Source organism: Athene noctua, chromosome 9 (assembly GCF_965140245.1).
Source record: "Athene noctua chromosome 9, bAthNoc1.hap1.1, whole genome shotgun sequence".
Classification (NCBI taxonomy): Eukaryota; Metazoa; Chordata; class Aves; order Strigiformes; family Strigidae; genus Athene; species Athene noctua.
The window spans coordinates 3095817-3116823 of NC_134045.1; the positions used below are offsets into that span (position 1 = coordinate 3095817).

At 48.7% G+C, this 21007-nt stretch overlaps 1 long non-coding RNA gene across 1 annotated transcript; it reads left to right on the top strand.

Moving 5' to 3' along the window:
• The first annotated feature begins 5348 nt into the window (after positions 1–5348).
• Positions 5349–20300, top strand: LOC141963863 (uncharacterized). Its single transcript, XR_012634222.1, has 3 exons — positions 5349–6126; positions 7431–7478; positions 20242–20300. It is a non-coding gene; the product is annotated as an uncharacterized LOC141963863 (long non-coding RNA).
• Positions 20301–21007: the final 707 nt, after the last annotated feature.

Consider the following 21007-nt stretch of genomic DNA (forward strand, 5'->3'; position numbering starts at 1 on the left):
TCTTCTGTGCTTGGAGAGCTGTTAATTTCCTCCTAAAAGTTGTAGATGATTTAGGAAAAGGCATCACCTCCCCGTGAAAAACCTTCCATCCCATCTGTAGGCAAACACAGCCAGCCTTGCAACACCAAAGCACGCAGCAGAAACAGATTTTTTTTTTTTTTAAATGGGATAATTAGCCATCTAGAATGGAAAAAATAAAGGCCGGTGTTTTCCTCACACCAAATAGATGGTATCAACTTGAGAGAAAAGCACAGGAAGCAACATACAAACAACAGCTCTTCCCGATTCTAGGATCACAGTAGTGCTGTGAGGATCATAAAGTGTTAAAAGCCATAATGAACTCCTGCAAATATAAAAAGCATGACCAGAGGTTTAAAAAAAATCCCTCAAGAAATCTGCTTGAAAACTTTTTTCTTTTTTGGCTTTACCACCACAACTTCTTACAGAAGCATCTGGTTTTCAAAGACTTTGAAATGTTAGCACAAGTACTGTCACGCAAATATTCAACAAATAAATAGTAATTTTTATATTTCCATACTATGACGGTGTTTTATTCGGTTAGGTAAGTCTGTCCTGCTGAAAGTACCTTTGTGTCCGAACAGCAAATGTTGGCTTTGTTAGTGTTGGAACTTCAGGGCAAAAGTTCAGTTTGTGTTTCTTCAAAGTATCTTGCAAGAGAAAAAAATTTTTTTTTTCAACAAAAGCACTACAGACCCAGAAAAGTACAGAAGCGATGTACATGCCAATCTCAGAGAAAGGCTCTGGTATGACAAGACATCAAGGCAGTCGGGAAGCAAGCTTTTTTCCAAAGACACCTTCAACTTTACAGAAGCATTATGGTTTTACCTTAAACCTTCTGCAGGCTGGGATGTCAGCAGGGCACTGTCATCTAAACGCCACGGTGCGGAGAAGCCCAGGGTCTTTCGGTGGCGTTAGAGCCCGGCTTGTGACGGACTCTGTCGGCCCACGATCCCCACGGCAGTGAGCTGCGGCGAGTGCTCAAACCCCGCCGCCATTAACGGCCTGTGCGAAGGGCTCCCGGTACCCGCCGGAGTCACAGAATCACCCAGGCTGGAAGGGACCTTGAAGATCTCCCAGTCCCACCGTTAGTCCGGCGACGCCTGTCCGGCTCCTCGGGACCACCCTGGTGAGGAGGAGCTGACCGGAGGGTGACGGCTCTCTCCTCTCGCCCCGCTCGGAGCGGAGGGCGGCCCGGGCCCGGGAGCGTCCCCCGGCGGGAGCCCGGACAGGGCTGCTGGCGGGGCCCTTCGGCGGGCTCGGCCCGGCCCCGCTGCAAAGGCTCCCCCAGCGCCGGGCTCCCCGCGCCGAGGGCCCGGCGGGGCAGCGGCCGCCCAGGAGAGTTTCCCGCGGCTCCTGCTCCGGCGAGCGCCGCCTGCCAGTGCCGCTGGCGGGGAGCGGGGTCGGACGATCCCGCCGCCGGCAGCCGCGGGTCCGCGCCCCGGAGGAGAGGCGCGGGCGGCGGCGCGTCCGCCCGAGGGGCTTTTCCCGCGCAGCCCCGGCGGGGCCGGGCGGGGCCCCGGGCGGACCCTGCCCCCGCCGCGGAAAGCTCCTCTCCAGAGGTGCCCGGCCTCGGCCAGGGGCAGGCGGGGCGCGGCTGGGGGCTCTGGGCTCGGCCCCGGCCCCGGGTGTGCGGCCCGGGGCCCGGAGCGGTTCTGGGTGCGGGCTCCGCGCGGTGGGGACCCGGCCCCCTCCCGGCGGCGGGGCTGGCTGCGGGCTGCCCCGGCGGGGCTCTGCGCTGGGGTCGGGGTACGTGTCCGGCCCGAACGGGGGAATGCGGCGCGCCCTGAGTGTTCTGATCGGGTTACTGTGCCAGGGAGAATTCTGTCATTCCTCTCAAAACCACCGCTTTTTTCCCTGAGGAGGTTGACAGTTGGATGCTGAAAAGGCTTCTACAAGTACCTGACCTGCGGGGCCGGTTTTGCGGGGCTGCCTGAGCAAAGGGAAGTGCGTGCCCTTCCCCTTTCCCCTTCCAGCCGGTGTATCCTGAACCTGCGGCAGTGAACCGAGGGGCGGACACGCAAATGTCCTTCCCAAGCGCCCGGAGCGGTGACACCGAGGAGCAGTCTGTGGTCGGTAGGGGTAGGTCAGGCTGCGTTTGATTCCGTGTGCTTGTTTCTCACTGCCCTGGAGTCGCTCAGGGAAGAGCTGGTGACTGTGTGTGCAGTGCTACTCGTTGTGGACCTTGACGCTTGGGCTAGTGCATATTTTGTCTTGAATAACGTTTTTTCAGCGGCAGTGTAGTTGCCGTCTCGCAGTTCCTGTCTCCTCGGTGAATTCAGCTCCAGGCTTCTTGTTTTCACAGTGCCTGAGTCAATCCCGGTGTTTCTCTATCCTGCTGCATTAATTTCCATAGTCACTCTCTTTGGGTGGAAGAGTCAGGACGGTTCCACTGTAAAAATGTGCAGATGGGGTCAGAGTTGGGCTTTGCTGAGGTTTGCACAGAAAAGGGGTTGTATTGCACTTCCTCTTAGCTCATTTGTATGGTTGAAGCATAATTCTTCATCGCAGCTGAAGCAGGAGATTGCTTTGAATGTTTCTGATGCCAGCAGATCTTTGATCAACAAACCAAGAATCAGCAGCTTGTATCGATGTTAAAACCCGTCACAGGTGTGTTGGGTCTGGGGTGGGGGGGTCGGTAGCAGGGAAGGGGTTCCTGTGAGTGACTCTCTGTCAGGGAGTGTAGGGATAGGATGAGGGGTGAGAGTTTTAACCTGAAAGAGAGCAGATTTAGGTTAAATTTAAGAAAGAAATTCTTCCCTGTGAGGGTGGTGAGGCCCTGGCCCAGGTTGCCCAGAGCAGCTGTGGCTGCCCCCTCCCTGGCAGGGTTCAAGGCCAGGTTGGACGGGGCTTTGGGCAACCTGGGCTAGTGGAAGGTGGCCCTGCCTGGGGCAGGGTGTGGGACTGGATGGGCTTTAAGGTCCATTCCAGGTCAAACCATTCTATGATTCTGTGACTGACCCATCTAATATTTGAGGCTGGCTGGCTGTGAAGTAGAAAAAGAGCCAGTTGAATAAAGGCATCATTAATCCCTTTAGCCTTAGGGTCTGGATGTAGAATCTGACAACTGTGATGAGTTGTACAGACCTTTTAGTGCGTCTTCCCCCTTTTGCTACTGGTGTTTACTCTGTAGAGAGCCTTGATCCGTTCAGTACAGTGCTTCCCTCCTGACCTGCTCCTTTCTCTCTCCTGGTTTCAGCTGGTGATGCAAAGCAGGGTTTTCTTCTCCATTTTTCCCTTTCTAAAGCAAGGTTCTGTGGTGTAAAAAAAATGGGAATGCTGCCTTTAATTTAATGTTGTCCTGTCATGTCAGTCCTGTGCTGCTTCTGACTGCAAAGAAGTCTAAACACGCAGGGCAAGCAGAGGGTTGGAGGCACAAATTATGCCTTGCTGTAATTGGAGTTCCGGGGGCTCCAAACCCAGGTGCCTGGTGTCCTGCTCAGCCTAAGCAGGCAGTGAGCTAGCTAAGCCAGGTTAGAGCACCCTCTGCATACGGAGCTTAATTCATGCTGCTTCATATGCTGACGTGCTGCTTCCTATGCTGACGTACCTCTCTTGGTTTAGATCAAACAGGTGTATGTACAGCTAAGCCTCTGAATGATAAAAGTTGAACACTGTGTTAAGTGCATGAGGCTCTCCTAGCAAAATTAGGTGCAGACTGGTTGATATTTTCATTCATACTCTTCCATAAACAAAAACAAGGCAATGCTGAACTTACTGCATGAGCTCTTTAACAGACCACTTGGTTCTATGTCCTTCCTCTACAGTTAACTGCAATGCCCTTCCAGAATCAGAAGCACAGCAAATACATTTAACTAAAAGAAGCCAGTGTTAAATGGTCTTATTTAATGTTAGCAGGAAGCTGATGGGAATATCCTTAAATCAAAACTGATACAAAACTGAAATGTGTCCAAAACTGCTGTGTGTAGTGTCACCCTTAGTGGATTTCAAACCTCTTCATTTCCTGGTGATCAGTTCTAACTGTCTAGAGCAATGCAAGTAAGTTGGTAGCAACTTAGATCTTTTCTTACATCCACAGATGTTTTTGAAAAAGTAGTTGTGACTTCTAAGTTAGGTCAAGTGATTCACAGAAAAAAGACTCTACAACTCGAACAGAGTTATACAGCAGGGATGTTTACTCCGGCGCTGGGGTGCAGGGGGATTTCTCCACAAAGCTTGCACACCCACGGCACATTTTACCAAAAACTTATAGAGTGTGGATATCCATATTCACTGGATTACGTAACACAAACATACATATGCATGAGTAAGGCTGGGTTAGTTAGAAAGGCTGATGTCAACAGTTTATGTCATCTTTGCACCTGCCCATTGCCTCCTGGCTGGCATCTTTGGGAGGAAGGCTCGTAGTCTTTCTCACCTTGTTTTTTCCCTGGAGCATGCGCAGATTCCCTTGGCCAATTTCTTGAATAACAAGAGTGTTTTTCAGAAGGTTTATTCCTTCTATTTTATCTAAGAGAACCAATAGAACTTCTACCGTTTGTATATGGCTATCTTTACTCCTGACTAAGATTCCAACTAGTTAGAGCCACCTCTTCCTCAAGGCCAAAAGTATAATATTTTGCTGAACATTGTAGTCCTTGACAGATTTTCACAGTGAACTGCTTTGTTTTGATGAACACAGCAGTCCTTGGTAAAATTCCACAGAACAGTCTGGGCAAGCAGGATTCTTAGCAATATTGAAAAAATACTAAAAGTAATACTACAGCTTGCTATAAGTAAGTAAATAAGTTGCTAAGCGGTTTTCTAGAAGTAAATACATCTCAAAACAAGTAATCATTTCTCTGTATCACAAGTTGTCTAAAGATCATAAACAGGACAATTGTTTTCTCATTTATATTAATGCTGGAACAGATGTTGATTTGGAAACCTGTAAGCTGAAGGATGTTTTCCACTAAGGTTGGTTTGGGTTTTTTTGGTTTTTTTTCTTCTATGAAGTCTTCAGTATTTTATTTTTTTCCCACAGTAGTTCTAAGCTGCAGAAGCAGCCTCAGAGGCACTATGGAATTACTTCTCTTGATTAGCTTGGCTCCTCCTAAGGCTAGAAACTGCATCCATATTCAGAAGCTAGTTGAAGCAATGAAGCCATCTGGGGTATTGAAAGATGGAGAACTGAATCACAGGTATAACAAGGCTGTCACATTTCTTAACCTCTTGGGTTTTTAGGGCAAGCTTAACATGAGTTTTCTTTACAAGCTGGTGGTTCTTGGTAAACTGAATAATTTAGTCAATGAATAGATTTCAGAAACTTGGTGAGAGCAAGGTAAGGGTTTCTTTTTATATGTTCTTATCAAACAGCTGAAGCCTTTTTATTTCTTTCAAAGGCAATACGACTAGGATTGATATTGAAGTCCAACTTTTAACTTCTTAAGTATTGAGTGGGGCTGTAGTAACTGCCATTGAAATAGGGTATAAAAGATACTTCAACTCAAGATCTTGAAATCTTCGGGGCACTGGATAGATGTGTGAAGTGGCTCTATCCGCTGACTTGTAGCAGTTAACAAAGCTGAAACAGCGTATTGTGGGGTGAGACAGATGGTCAGTGGCACTAATCTTGCCCCAAACAGCCTGCAGCACCCAGTCTAGTTTGAAGTGATTACCCTAGATTTGCCCTTTGTATAGCTCTTTGATTGTGTTAATTTATGTGTGTCTGCTGTGGGGAAGACTAATAATGGGTCTTCATTTCTGTGAATTAATGAAAGGACTGCTACGTTAGTCTTTTTTTTTTTTTTTTTTTTGAGTGGCAGGCACTCATTTCAGAAAAACAGTAGCAGTCTATTAGACTAACAGTTCAGCAGGGAGTGAGAATACATTGTTTATGGAGGCGGTTGTAGTCTTTTAAAAAACTTGTATGCTGCCTGAACTTGCACATAGATCAATGTGTATCTTACCTTCTAAAGTAAACTCTTTCTCTTCTACCCACAGAGTCTCCCCCCTTCAGCAGTAGCAAAAGTTGGCGGCAAAATATTTACATTTGGATCTTACTGGCTCGGAGTACACACTAAAGGTGGAACTTTCATTGTCTGGTGATAGTTCTAATGTTTGAAAGTGACTTCCAGCAATAACAGAAGAAATGGAATCTCTTTGCAGGTGCTGACAAAGATGCTGTTTCTGTTGCTCCTAGGCATGTAGAAAGATCAGATTCTTTTTAGTCATTCTTTGAAAAACTAAAACATCAGGAGGAAATAAAAAATCTTAAGAGCGACTGAGCTCTCTCATTGACAATTGTGCAACTTCTACAAAAAGAATATTCATGTTAAAGACTCATACTGGTAGTGGCTGTCTTACAAGCCAAAATTTAGAAGCCATTGTTTCTGAGCACCTTCTAAAATAGTGTTTCCTGCAGTGTGAGAAGTCAAGCTTTTGGTTCCTTTCCCCAGTGACTGTATGTCACATAAGGATCTTTGTGGTACACTTCTTCCCTGCCCATGGTTTGAGAATGAGTCAACTGTATCAGAAAGCAAGGTTGTCCCTAGGAGCCTTGCTTTAATCTTAGGTCTAGTAAGGGGCAGGAAGAGGAAGGGGCAGACTGAAAACTAAGGAAGCTGAAGGTGATGTGGAAGGGCTTCTGTCAGCGCCTTTGCCATGGTGTCCCCTCTGGATGTTCTTTAGAACCTCTAATTCCTTCTCCCCTGGTCACGTTCCTCTGGCCGCTCAGCCCAAGACGTTGCGGAAGGGCCGCACGCTGTCAGCTTGACATCGAGTGAGTAGGGGCTGCGCTGTGAACGTACAAACTGCTTTGTAAAATCACCCTCAGGTGCATCTGTTGCACACCTTGTGTGTGAAACTGAACTCCCGAGAAGTGTTTCTCTTAGCCTGGTCTTCCTTGTGCTGGCACTTTGAAAGACTTCATGTGCACAGCAAATGAGCCTTTGCTGAAATGACTTGTCACCTGAGAACAGGCTCTCAGCGGGCTGCGGCACAGTTCTGACAAGGGTCTGCAGCACTGAAAACTGTCCCATAAGGTACCTGACAGCACCTCAGGCACAGTAGAAAATCAAAATAAGGAAGGCTAGGGCATGCTGTCAAATGTGGACAGAACTTTTTAGATTTCTCTGGATGTTAACCAGCAGTAAGATAGCTACAGCAATCTCTTTTCTCCCTCACTGCCAAGGGAAGTACCTTACCAGCACTGGCACTGGTGGCTCATTGTGCACTGCTGGTTCATTACAGCACAGGATCAGCCTCGGAATCTCTTGGCTAAGTCACTTTTTAAAGCCAGTATTAGACTGGCCATACTGCTTGCAGCTTACTAACATTTTTTTTGGTTCAGAAGCAGCTCGGTGTTGATACTGAGTAGTTTAGCAGTGTAAATTCTGTAGTTTATCACAGTTTAGGAAGAACATGAAAGTAGCAAAAAATGTTTTCTTACACAGTTATTTGTTCCTTTACAGCCAGTTGAAGATGCATATGTACCAGTTGTCAAGTTTGATGGTGTTGAGGTAAGTGTTTTGCTTTTTTTTCTTTAAGTGTGAAATATTTTTTTTCTTCCTTTGGAATAGGATAACTTCTCCAGGGAGCTGTGACCATGCTATTTCACGAGGTTATTTGTACCTTAGAGTGTATTTAGGAAACTGTGATTGAACGGCCTGACCACAGCCTGTCCCAGGAGAAGACGCTGCAGTAAAATGGGAGCTTATAGGAAAATAAGCCCCCAGGAAGCCTGGCAGGCGTGGGACCATCCGGGACACCCCTTTCTAAACCTGCGATGTAGAGCAGGGTAGCTTGCTTGAACAGCACTTACCTCACAAGGACTGTTCAGAGTGGGAGCAAAGGCAGTGTCCTTGCTAACTCCTCCCAGCTCTGACAAGCTGGATTTCTACAGAGGGATGAGTGTGGTGTAGTTCACTGTGTGAATCATGTCAGCAGACTAAATGCTTTGCTGCAAATCAAAAATGAAGTGGCCGTGAGACAAGCAATCTGGAAAATGAAAATACTCATTTGACTCCTGCCTGGGTTTGTCAGCTGCAGGAATCCTTGTTTCTTGAACACATCTTGTACAGTGAATGGAGACCTGCGTGTTGTAGTACCTAAGCAAGTTACTGCTTGGTATCACTCTCATGAAGACACTTATTCTGTGACTTTCTTCTGGCCTTTGTCTGGTGCAGACATTCACAGAATAACTTTCTTGCCTCAAGAAGCAGATGCTTCAGGATCAAAAGGGCTTGCTGCACTGAGAAAATGCTCTCTCCTTTGCTGAAGTACAGCTGAGGTGATTGAACTTACGTCTTTATTCTATGATTAATTTTAAGTTCCCTTTTAATGGAAATTCTAAGTTTAGAGTAATCTTCAATATAAAAAACCCCTTCTTTTACCTAGCTTAAAAAGAAAGGGGGGATACAATGAAGGTTTTGTAAATAAATTATGGGACTTCTAGCAATTTTCTTGAGGTTTTTTGGCAAATAAATCTCTTGGGAGATGTATCTATAGTCGTATAGTTCTAAATACAAATGTTAACCACTTTTTTTAGACTTGACTAACTGTTCCCCACTAGCGTGCTGTTCACAAAGAGTGCAGCATTCTAACTCACGGTTGACACTTTTTTTCCTCTTAAGATTGATCGGGTGCTTGCAAGACCGTCTGTGCAAACTGTTTCTGATTAATCTTGATCTCAGAGATGACTGGCATCTGAGAAGCCTGGATATGAGATGTGTACGGACCTTAAATGGTGAACGTATTTACACGTCTTTAAAAAGAAAGCGTTACTGAAATTGGTCTAGAATGCGCATTCCACATCTCAAGTTTCTGTACAAGGTGCATAAACTGATCTCCTGTGTACTTGAGATCTGAGGAGGTGGTGAGTGGTCTTAAATTTAGATGTTTCAAGGAGTTGTCTGTTGAGATAGACCTGTATTTCACGTTTCCTTGATCGGCGTGCGTGCATTGTTTCAGCTTGCCACAGAAGCTGCTTCAGATGAATAGGTAGAGCACTTGATAGAGAAGAATGTGTGATACTTCATAAAAAAACCCAAAAAGATATTTAAACTACCTGAAGCCTAACTTGTTCACTGTTTAATAGTGACTGGTTTAATTGTTCCTGGCTGTTGAAAGAAACCTGGCTTTCAGAATCCTCTAGAAAGGCCTTATTAAAAATGGTTGGGGAGAGTCTATAAATAATGACAAAGCTGTGGAGGGCACCAGTTACCTGAAGGGATACTGAATGAGAGGTGTAATCTGTAATTTTTAACGTACTACAAAGTGAATGATCCAAACTTGATTTCATAGATTTGAATAATAAATTGTAAGGTACTGATCCAGCATAGCATCAGACAGATCTGTACCTGTTACTAGGAACTTCTGTACTTAACTTTTTTCTTAGAGTTGCCAATGAAATGCTACATCTAGTGCCAAGTGAAGAGAACTTCTGGCTCATGCGCCGTGCAATTAAACAGTGGGCAAAACGTAAGGTGATTGTTCATAATCTTTAAGCTTCTCAGAGGCACCTCACACTGAAAAAATAAGACCGTCTGAAGTACTTCAGCTTTGGATAGCCATTTCAGTGACAGTTTTCAAACAAAACCCTGGTTTTTAGTTTAGATTCAAAGTCTGTCCACGGAGTAGAGTGGGTGTGGTTTTTAATGGGGGTAGAATGAGGAGAAGAGGGGAGTGCCTACAACACAAGGTGCTTTATTGCTTATCAGGAACCTGACGTCAGGTGATACAAAAGCCAAGTTAAGTATAAAAGCTTGATCCATAAGGAATAAGAAAGTACTGTTTGTGCATGTGGCTAAAGCAAGTGCTAGAAGCATGGTGGCATTTTTTTTCTTAAGGGAAGTTGGAGTGAAGCAGTAGCTGTAGCAGTGTAGGCAAATTTCAGAGTAGCAGTGTTTTGGGAAGTGGTGTGGTAAGGATTCTTTTTCTCATCACTGTTAAGGACCAACAGTTTTGGCTTCATTGCACTGCAGTAACAACTGACTTTGAGGCTGAAGTGTACTGAGTATTCTGTAGATTGTGAAGTTGGTGCTGCAGATTTGAAGGAATATCCTTGGGTATGGAAAGACTGCAGGCTAACGGCAGCGTATCCGCTCTAGGACATGGCATTTACTCCAACCTGCTGGGATTTCTTGGTGGGGTTTCCTGGACAATGCTGATAGCAAGAACATGTCTGCTCTATCCAAATGCTTTGGCTTCTGCTCTTGTGAACAAGTTCTTGGTTTGGTTTGTTTTGTTTTGTTTTTTCAAAATGGTAAGAGCTATTGTTTATTTTAATTTTCAGAAAGAAGTAACAGTTCTAGAGGTAGTTCTTCATATAAGATTTGCGTTGACAACATTCAGTCCTACCCTGAATTACATGGCAGAGTTTTAGATGGACAGTTGCTGGCTTTTCTAACATGGGGAATGGCCAAATCCTGTATTGCTGAAACAACCAAAAGACAGCAATCTTAATTTACCACTATAGGACCCTAGGGCATGTAAAGATTGAATTCAGAAGCCTTTAAACTTTTTTCCAACCTAAGTTGATGCTAAGCACCATTGTTTTAACATCCCAGGTGAACCCCTCAGACCGATCCCGTGTAATGTGGATCCTCGCCCCAGGCTCTCCACAGCAGAACTCTACACACAAGGGATCTGCATCAACACGAGCGGTAATGGTAGAAGAGTTCAAACATGGTAAAGTCCTTCCCATACTTGTTAACTGTTTACAAAGTATAATTCTTGCTATATGAAACCACATTACCTGAACTGGTACCTAAGCGCCATTCACAAGTGAAACAATCCTGTCAGCATATCACCTTTTCCCACCAAAACACTTGATCAGCAACGTTCCGGTGTTTCAAAAAACAAAAAGTGAAGAGGGAACACGTGTCTTGAAAGGCAGTGCCTGCAGATTGGAAGAGATCTCCAGGCCCATCAAAAGATTACTGAGCTCCGTAGTAAGCCATAAGGGGTTGGCTGGTTGCTTCCCCCTTTCTTTATTTCCCTTGGAAGGCTGTTGCAGAACCCAAATCTTCTAAGCATTAAAGAGTTTTCTTCCAGTTTGCAGCTTAAAGTTACTCAGGGCCAGGCAGCACACATTTTTTCTGGTGCTCACACCCTTCTAGCTTACTAACTCTTCTCCCTCAGTGTTATTTCCCTCTTCTGCATTTACAGGAGTCACCCCACTCTTCTCCCACTTGCTTTCCTGTCCCGAGCCAATCCCGCACTCCTGACGTCATCACGCATGACCACCTCCCACCTCCCAGTGATCCCCACAGCTCTCCTCGCCAGTTCTCCCAGGGACAGTTCATCTTTCTGGGATGTGAAGGACCCGCAGGGCCACCACGTCAGACAAGCTGCGCTCTTGTCAGGGGCATTAACTCTCCTCTACAGTTCTTGAAAACACTGTGCCTGACACACGGCAGTGCAGCTGCCTTATGCCCCCATCACACTGTTGGCTCCCAGATGCTCTCTTGTGCTTCCCTTGAGCTCCCTGTAGGTCTTCTTCCCCCTCCTCAGTTTTGACCAGCCAAAGAACATCCAACTTATGACTCTCAAATTCTTCCCACTCTTCTAAATATCTTCTTGGGGGTCTCAGCCTCCTGCCCTTCAGATCAGTAGCTTATCGCAACGGGGGAAGGAGAGCACTGTTTTTCCCCAAGTAAGCAAATACTTCAGCTGTTTGTTTAAATATAAAAATTAAGAGGATGGGAAAAAAAATAACAGCTAATTGGAAAGTGAAAGTTTAATTTGGTGCTGAAACTGCTTGAATACTTCTGCTGCAGCTGTAGCAGAGGGCTGGCACTTAAACATCTGATCAGGATAAAAGCAGAAATCTTTCCACTAAGGTTTCAAATTACAAAATAACCTCATCTAAGGGAAGGCAAAATGTCAATATGAAAACATTGCTGTATGTTTCTGGTGCCTTCTCAGTACAATGTTTCTCTTATGGCACCAAGAACTTACTGGTATAAAAAGTTAAGAATTCAAAGTATTATTGTGAAGCAATTTACAGTTAAATCAGCAGTAGTGAGAAAATAGTCAAGAATTTGACTTGCAGAGTGGGAGATGGTTTGTGACTTTCTCCACAGCTTTTACTATGAATGAAGTTTACAGCTATCTCCCTATTTGGGAATGCCCTACTTCGTTAGGATTGGTCTGCTTAGGAACTCAGCAGGCTGCCTTGTTCATCATTGCGATTTTTCAGTCGGAGGAACGACAGACAGAAGGCCAGCAGGTACCAGTTTCAGCTGACTTTTGCCTGGGTGCAGAGTGAAACTTCTTTCTGAAAACAAAAGTTGTCTCTATCAGGATATTGGCTATTATAGGAAGTGTCTTTTTTCCATCCTTTGCTTCAGCAAAAAGCTTTTTGGCCCAGGTGGTTTTCTCCTGATGCGGAAATGTGCAAGTACTGTGAATCTTGCACACTTGTAGAGGAAAGCTGTTGCCCGCTGAGCTCTGTAGCCGTGAGGGTAGATGCTGCGCTGGTCACATTCCCCCGCAAAGGGTGGTTGTCTTTGCCTTGTGCGCTCGCGTATCACGGGTGAGCCGTGTCATGAGACAAACAGGCTCAATAGCAGCGTCCCGGCTGGGTGAGCAGGGACACCGGCAGTGGGTCTGCTGGCCAGAAGCTGTCAGACCCCGGTGGTGACACCCGACTGGCCTCCGCCAGTGGTGACGCCTGGGGCAGGTGTCCCCACCCAGTGAAAACAGGGCTTCTTGGCTGCTCAGGGATAGCAGCTGCTGATTGCCTTTATTGTGGGGACTTCGCGGTAGTTGGGTGCTGGGGTTGTACAGTGCCGGCGTAACGGTTTTCCAGGGTTATCGCACACCAGTTTTAGGGAGAGCTAGTGTTACTGGGTGCTAGGGTGTCCTGGTTCAGGTAGGATAGGGTTAAGTTTCCCCAGCAGAGAGGGGGAAGGGATCTCCAGCCGGGTTATTCATACCATGCTGACCTCAGGTCCACGCGGCAGCTCGGGAACTTTTTCCTTTGTGGCTTTGGTCGCAGAAAAGCTATATCCTTGCGGTATTTCTCTGTATATCTTTTGTTTTCTGTTATTACTGTTTATCGTTGTTATCATTGCTACTGTTGTTGTTCAGATTGCTTATTACACTGTTGTATTAAACTTCTTCTTCTTCTTTTAACCTGGGGTTTGTGCCCTACTTGTGCCCGAGGGTGGGGGAGGGACAACAGCCACGTGGTCTCCGGTCCCGGCAGGGCCTAAACCAACACAGAGGGTTATGGGGTTGTAGGCTTATAGAGAGCTAGGGTTATGGGGTATTAGGGTTATGGGATGCCAGAGTGTAGGTGGGATAGCGTTAAATTGTGTTATTTTTAGGGACAAAATCTAGGCTTTTTGGTCCTGGATTCCTCGGTTGTTTGGGGGTCTCTTGCCTTAGCTTATGTTCTGGGTGGTTTTTGGAGAGTCCTAGTGTAGATTATTTTCTTTTTAGGGTTTGGATAGGGGCCTCTGGTTTGTGCATGGTGTGTCTTCTAGTTGTTTGGCTTTTTTTTTTCTCTCCTGGTGGTTTATTTTGCATTTTTTGTCTTGTAACCACCATTTCTGGTCTAATACACCTGTCCAGGTTGGCCAGTGTCACTTCTGCTGTGGTCCAACTCCTTTCTGGTGAGCATTGGACTGTTTTAGATAAGTTCATGCAGAATGACTGCCAGATGATGAATGGTCGCTTCTGGGCTGCGGGAGGACTTCTGGCCCACAGGTAATGCCTGTCGGAGAGCTGAGTGTACTTCTGAATTTGTGCAGACTTCCAAATAGATGGTCATTTCTCCTGCCTTGGGGAAGAGCCATGGGAAGACACCGGCCGCACAGGAGGACAAGGGTCCTGTGTTGAGTGTTGTGGGACTTGAGACATGGCTGAAAAAATGGTAGAGGTTTGTTTGTGTTTTCTGTATGCTTTGGTTTTGAATGTCTGCTTGTGGCAGTGACTTCAGACTGTCCTTAGCTCCTGTCTCAAAGCACAACCGTGTGCTTAGGGCGAGGTTCATCACCCATGATAGTGGATGTGAATCCATATTTCAAATAGACTTCTTGATTGTTTTGAATTGGGGGGCAAACTTCTGCCCAGATCTGTTCAGTCATCCTTGGTTTTGCCGCTTCATGTAACTGGTGAGGAGCTCATAGGAAGAGCAGGAGAAGGGTCGGTGCTGCCGTTTCCACGTTGGTCACTTGTGCTGCAGTTATCAGGGTTATCTTCCATCCGCGGTTTCTTGGCAAGAATCTCTTTTGTCTGTTTTGTGAAGGGTAGCGGACTTAATGGGAGACTTTTTGTTCCTCACTAGTGTCTCGGAGATTTACCTCTTGGGTTTTGTTTGATTTTTTTATTTGTTCTACTTCATTTAAAAAGCTTTTTGTAGCTCTTTAAGGATGGAAGCCCAAAGAAAGTCTTTAGGATTTCTACCCAGGAGCATCCAGAAAGGTCTGTCCGGGTACACTGCTGTCAGCCTTCAGTCTAGTGAAATGTCTGGTGGTGGTGAATGTTTAACAGTGCTGTAAGTCAAACACATTGTAAATAGACAAGCTTTGCCCTTGTTCCTGCTGTGCCTGGGGGATGATTCTCAGCAGGTTGTAAATAGTGTGTTCTGCTGTGCTTTACCCGTTTAAAACAGTGTATCACCGAAAATAGTGCCTACACAGAGCAAGAACCACCAGCCGACCCTTGGGGAGCTTCAAAGCGATGGGTAAATGTAAATGGGCTAAAAAATAGTCCTGTGGTAGCAGGTGTCACCTGCCACCTGGCTGAGGGCGCACTCGACGCCACTATCCATTCCATCGATATGAAACTGCATCGGTCCCAGTGTGGACCCTGGAGAGACACCACTCCTTGCTGGTTTCCACTTGGGCATTGTTCTGCTGATTACGGATACCAATTCAACCCAGACACCAGGGTGAAAAGAGCAGGCGTATTTTACTGGCGATAACCAATGTAACAGTGTAATACAGAAAACACGCAGTGAGAAAAAGCAGAATAGTGCACTTAAAGCAGCAAACAGGAAAAAACAGGGTAATGCATTAAATCATTACTACACGAGAGAGAGAATGAAGATTAAGAAAAACACATCACCCCTTGCACACGTTACCATCCCCCAGCCCCGCAGTGGCTGGGCAGCCCCGGTCACAGCGAGGGTTTGCAGAGCCTGTCCCGGCAAGGGGGAAATCCTACGCGGTGCCTCCACCCGTAGCTGAGGCTGCCAGAGTCGCTGCAAACGGGCCGACCCTTAGATACCAGAGATCGACAGGCCAGAACAGCTGGCACCTCTGTTCTGAGCGGGAAATTTCTGGTTTCATCCTCCTGTTGGATTCCACCCAAAGCCTGGCCAGGGCTCAGGGGGGGAAACCAAGGGAGTTTTTAACAAGGCCAGATACCTGGGTTCTCAGCCTTGCAGAAGGCTGAGAAAGGAAAATTGGAAACATTCTCCCCTCACTCCTGACTATATTCTGTCTAAGCTGCGTCTCTCACTAGCGAGTTTACATACTGTGTTCATGACTACACGCTAAGTTAGCAGCTTCGGCTTGGGGCCTGTTGTTCAGGCTTCAGTACTTCCTTGCTTTATCACTTTTTACACCAGCATAAGTGCGTTGTTATAACTGAGTACAACACCTACTAGCGCAATGGTTTCAGGTATAAAATATACAGGATTCATCTATAGGTCAACTCTGGTTTGGGCTGGTAGTCCAAACCTTAGCACTTCACACTGAGACATTTGGGGTGGCACAGTGACATGGGGTGACACAGTGACATGGGGATGGCACTGTGACATTGACATGGCACGGTGACATGGCTGCCATTCTGACACGGGGAAGGTACATTGAAATGGGGGTGGCATTGTGACGTAGGGCGGCTCTGTGGAACGGGAGGGGCACTGAGGCACGAGGATGGCACTGTGACGTGGGGGTAACTCTGTGACATAGGGGCGGCACGGTGACATTGGGATGGCACTGTGACATGGGGAGGGCACAGTGACATGTGGGCGGCACTGTGATGTGGGGGTGGCATTGTAACATTGGGTTGGCACTGTGACATGGCAGTCATATTATGACATGGTGGCCGCACTGTGACATAGGGACAGCAGGGTGAAATGGGGGCAGCACTGTCACATGGGGGTACTGCTTTGACATGATGGCGGCGTTCTGACATTTTTGTGGCACTGTGACATGGGGGTGGCACTGTGACATGGGGACGGCACGGTGACATAGGGTGGCACTGTGATATGGGGATGGTACTGTGACATGGGGACAGCACTGGGTCATTAAAAATCCACTGTGACATGGGGGTATCACTGTGACATGGGAGTGGCACTGTGACATGGGGACGGCACTGTGACATGGGGGTGGCTCTGTGATGTGGGGGTGTCACTGTAATATGGCGGTGGCACTGTGACATGGGTACGGCACTGTGACATTGGGATGGCAGTGTGTCACGGGGGCGGCACTGTGACATGTGGATGGTACTATCACATGGCAGCGTCACTATGATACGGCGGTGGCACTGTGACATGGGGACGGCACTGTAACATGGGGGTACCACTGTAACATGGCAGTGGCATTGTGACAAGGGGATGGCACTGGGACATAGGGATAGCGGTGTGTCATCGTGGTGGCACTTTGACATGGGGGTGGCATATTGACAAGGAGCCTGCACTGTGACAGTGGGGCGGCACTCTGAGCTGGGGGTGGCTCTGTGACATGGGTGTGGCACTGAGACCTGGCGGCGGCATTGTCACAATGGCTTGGTAGTGTGACAAGGGAATGGCACAGTGACATGGGGGCGGCACTGACACGGGGACGAAACTGTGACATTGGGACGGCACTGTGACATGGGGGCTGCATTGTGACATGGTGGTGGCACTGTGACATGGGGATGGCTCTGTAATGTGGTAGTGGCACTGTGACATGGTGACGGAACTGTGACATGTGGATGGCACTATGACATTGGGACGGCACTGTTACATGGAGAAGGCACTGTGACATATGGGTGTCACTGTGACATGGGCAGGGCACTGTGACATGGGTGCGGCACTGTGACATGGATATGGCACTGTGACATGTGGGTGGCACTGTGACATGGTTTTGGCACTGTTACATGGGGATGGCAGTTTGACATGGGGGTGTTAGAGTGACCTGGAGGTGGCACTGTGATATGGGGATGGCACTGTGACATGGGGGTGGCATTGTCACATGGGGGTGGCACTGTGATATGTGGACGTCACCGTGACAGTGGGTTGGCACTGTGACATGGATGTGGCACTGTGACATGGGGACTGCACTATTACGTGGGGACAGCACTGTGACATGGGGATGGCAATGTGACATGGGGATGACACTGGGTCATTAGAATTCCACTGTGACATGGGGAAAGCAGTGTGACACGTTGGTGGGCTGTGACATGGAGGCAGCACTGTTACATGGGGATATCACTGTGACATGGGCACGGCATTGTGACATGGGCGCGGCATTGTGACATGGGCGCGGCATTGTGACATGGGGACGGCACTGTGACATGGGGACGGCACTGTGACATGGGGGCTGCATTGTGACATTGGGGTGGCACTTTGACATTCAGGTGGCACTGTGACATGGGTGTGGCACTGTGCCCTGGCGGTGGCATTGTGATATGGGGATGGCACTGTGGCCTGGGACAGCACTGTGACATGGGGGTGGCACTGTGACATGGGGATTGTACTGTGAAATGGGGATGGCACTGTGACATGGGGGCGGCACTGTGACACGGGGGCGGCAGTGTTGCATGGCGGTGGCACTGTGACTTTGTGGTCGCACTGTGACATGAGGATGGTACAGTGACGTTGGGTCGGCACTGTGACATGGGGATGGCACTCTGACATGGAGATGGCACTGTGACATGTGGGTGGCACTGTGACATAGGTACAGCACTGTGACATGGGTTTGGCATTGTGACATGGGGACAGCATTCTGACGTGGGGACGGCGCCGTGGTATGGGTCGGAACTGTTACAAGGGGGTGGCACTGTGACATGTGGGTTGCACTGTAACATGGGGCCGGCACTGTTATATGGTGGTGGCATTGTGACATGGGGTTGGTATTGTGACATGGCGGTGGCATTGTGACATTGTTGTCGCACTGTGACATGGGGATGGCACTGGGACATAGGGATAGCAGTGTGACATTGGGGTGGCAGTTTGGCATGGGGGTGGCATATTGACCAGGGGCCTGCACTGTGACAGTGGGGCGGCACTGTGAGATGGAGGTGACTGTGTGACATGGGTGTGGCACTGTGACCTGGCGGTGGCATTGTCACATTGGTTTGGCAGTGTGACATAGGAATGGCACAGTGACATGGGTGTGGCACTGTGACATGGGTGTGTCACCCTGACATGGGCGCGGCACTGTGACATGGAGACGGCACTGTGACATAGGGGCTGCATTGTGACATGGAGACGGCAGTGTGACATGGGAGCGTCACTGTGACATGGGAGCGTCACTGTGACTTGGGAGTGGCACTGTGACTTGGCGACGGCGCTGTGACATGGGAAGTGGACTGTGACATTGTGGTGGCACTGTGACATGGGCGCGGAACTGTGATACGGGGACAGCACTGTGACATTGTGGTCGCACTGTGCCATGGGGCGGTACTGTGACATGAGGATGGTAGTGTGACATGCCGGTGGCACTGTGACATGGGGACAGCACTGTGACATAAGGGCGGCATGGTGACATAGGGTGGCACTGTGACATGGGGACGGCAGTGTGACATGTGGGTGGCACTGTAATATGTGGACGTCACTGTAACAGATGGCATTATGACATGGGGACGGAACTGTGACATGGAGATGGCACTGTGATATGTGGGTGGCACTGTGACATGGGTGTGGCACTGTGACATGAGTGTGGCAATACGACATGGGTGTGGCACTGTGACTTGAAAACGGCACTGTGACATGGGGGCGGCACGGTGAGATGGAGGCGGCACCATGACTTTAGTGTGAAATGGGGATGGCTCTGTGACATGTCGTCGGCACTGTGACATGGGGGTGGCACTGTGACATCTTTTGTCTGGTTCACTGTTATTGCTGTTTATTGTTGTTATCGTTGCCGCTGCTGCTATTCTGATTGTTTATCACTCTGTTGTATTAAATTTCTTCTTATTTTAGCCCGAGGTCTGTGTTTAACTTCCAGCCCGACCGGCTGCGGATCGGGGAAGGGCCACAGCGACGTGCTCTCCGGTCCCGGTAAGGTTTACACTGTGTCACTGTGACATGGGGGTGGCACTGTGACATGGGGGCGACACTGTGAGATGGGGGCGGACCGGTGACATGGGGGCTGCATTGTGTCATCGTGGTGGCACTGGTACATGGAGTCGGCACTGTGACATGGCGGTGGCATTGAGACATAGGGTTGGCACTGTGACATGGGGGCCTCGCTGTGACATTGCAGTGCCACTGTGTCATGGGGGTGGCAATGTGACATCGGGGGTGGCAGCGAGACATGGGCAGGGCACTGTGACATGGGCAGGACACTGTGACATGGGAGTTGCACTGTGACATGAGGATGGCACTGTGCCATGGGGTGCCATGTGACATCGGAGTGGCGCTGTGATATGGGGACGGCCCTGTGACATTGGGGGGGCGATGTGACATGGGTGTGGCACTCTGACAGAGGGGTGACTCTGTGACGTTCTTTTGGCACTGTGACATGGGGACGGTACTGTGCCATGCGTATTGCATTGTGACATGGGGGTGGCACTGTGACATGTGGATGTCCCTGTGACAGGGGCATTGCACTGTCACATGGCGGTGGCACTGTGACATTGGTTCGGCATAGTGAAATGTGGGTGGCACTGTGACATGGGGACAGCAGTGTGACATGGGGACAGCAGTGTGACATGGGGCTGGCACAATGTCATGGTAGTGGCACTGTGATATGGAGGCGGCACTGTGACACGGGGGCTCCACTGTGACATCACAGTGGTATTTTGACATGGGTGTGACACTGTGACAGTGGGGTGACTCTATGATATACTGGTGGCAATGTGACATGGGTACAGCAGTTTGACATGGGTACGGCAGTTTGACATGGGGGTGTCGCTGTGACATGGGGGTGTCGCTGTGACATGGGGACGGCACTGTGACATCCAGACGGCACTGTGACATGGGTGTGGCACTGTGACAATGGGGTGACACTGTGACATTGTGGTGGCACTGTGACATGGGTACGGCACTGTGAAATGTGGATGACACTGTGACATGGGGTGTTGCTGTGACATGGTGTAAGGAACTTTTTGGACTTTTAGTATGTCTCAACATCGCTGTCTCCACGACGACCACTTCCTGACTCAGCATAAAGGAGCACATCTTGAAGAAAACACAGAGTCCCCGACAAAAACCACATCCGCCCTAGACGAGGACGTCAGCAGTCATCTATCGAGCTGCGCCTGTGCGTGAGCGCGTGAGCCGGGTGGAGGGGAAACCGCGGCGAGACAGATCGGCCCCTCGCCAGCACGACCACCATGGACACCCGGGCATGCGCGCACGGAGGACCACGGGGTGGCACCTACAACAACGAGTTGGTGACAAAGGGTGGCACTGTGACATGGGGACGGCAGTGTGACACGGGGGCAGCATTTTGACATGGGGGCGGCATTGTGACATGTGGGTGGCACTGTAATATGTGGACGTCACTGTAACAGTGAGATGGCATTATGACATGGGTGTGGCACTGTGACATGGGTGTGGCACTGTGACATGGGTGTGGCACTGTGACATGTGTACAGCACTGCAACATGAGTGTGGCAATATGACATGGGTGTGTGGCACTGTGACTTGAAAACGGCACTGTGACATGTGTGTGGCACTGTGACATGGGAACAGCCAGTGACATGGGGACGGCACCATGACATGGGGTGGTGATATTTCATGGGGATGGCAGTGTGACATGAGGGTGACATGGTGACATGGGGGCGACACGGTGACTATACTGTGACACTGTGACATGGGGCGGCACTGTGACATGGTGTTGCAGGAGTTGCACTGTGACAATGGGTCGGCACTGTCAGATGG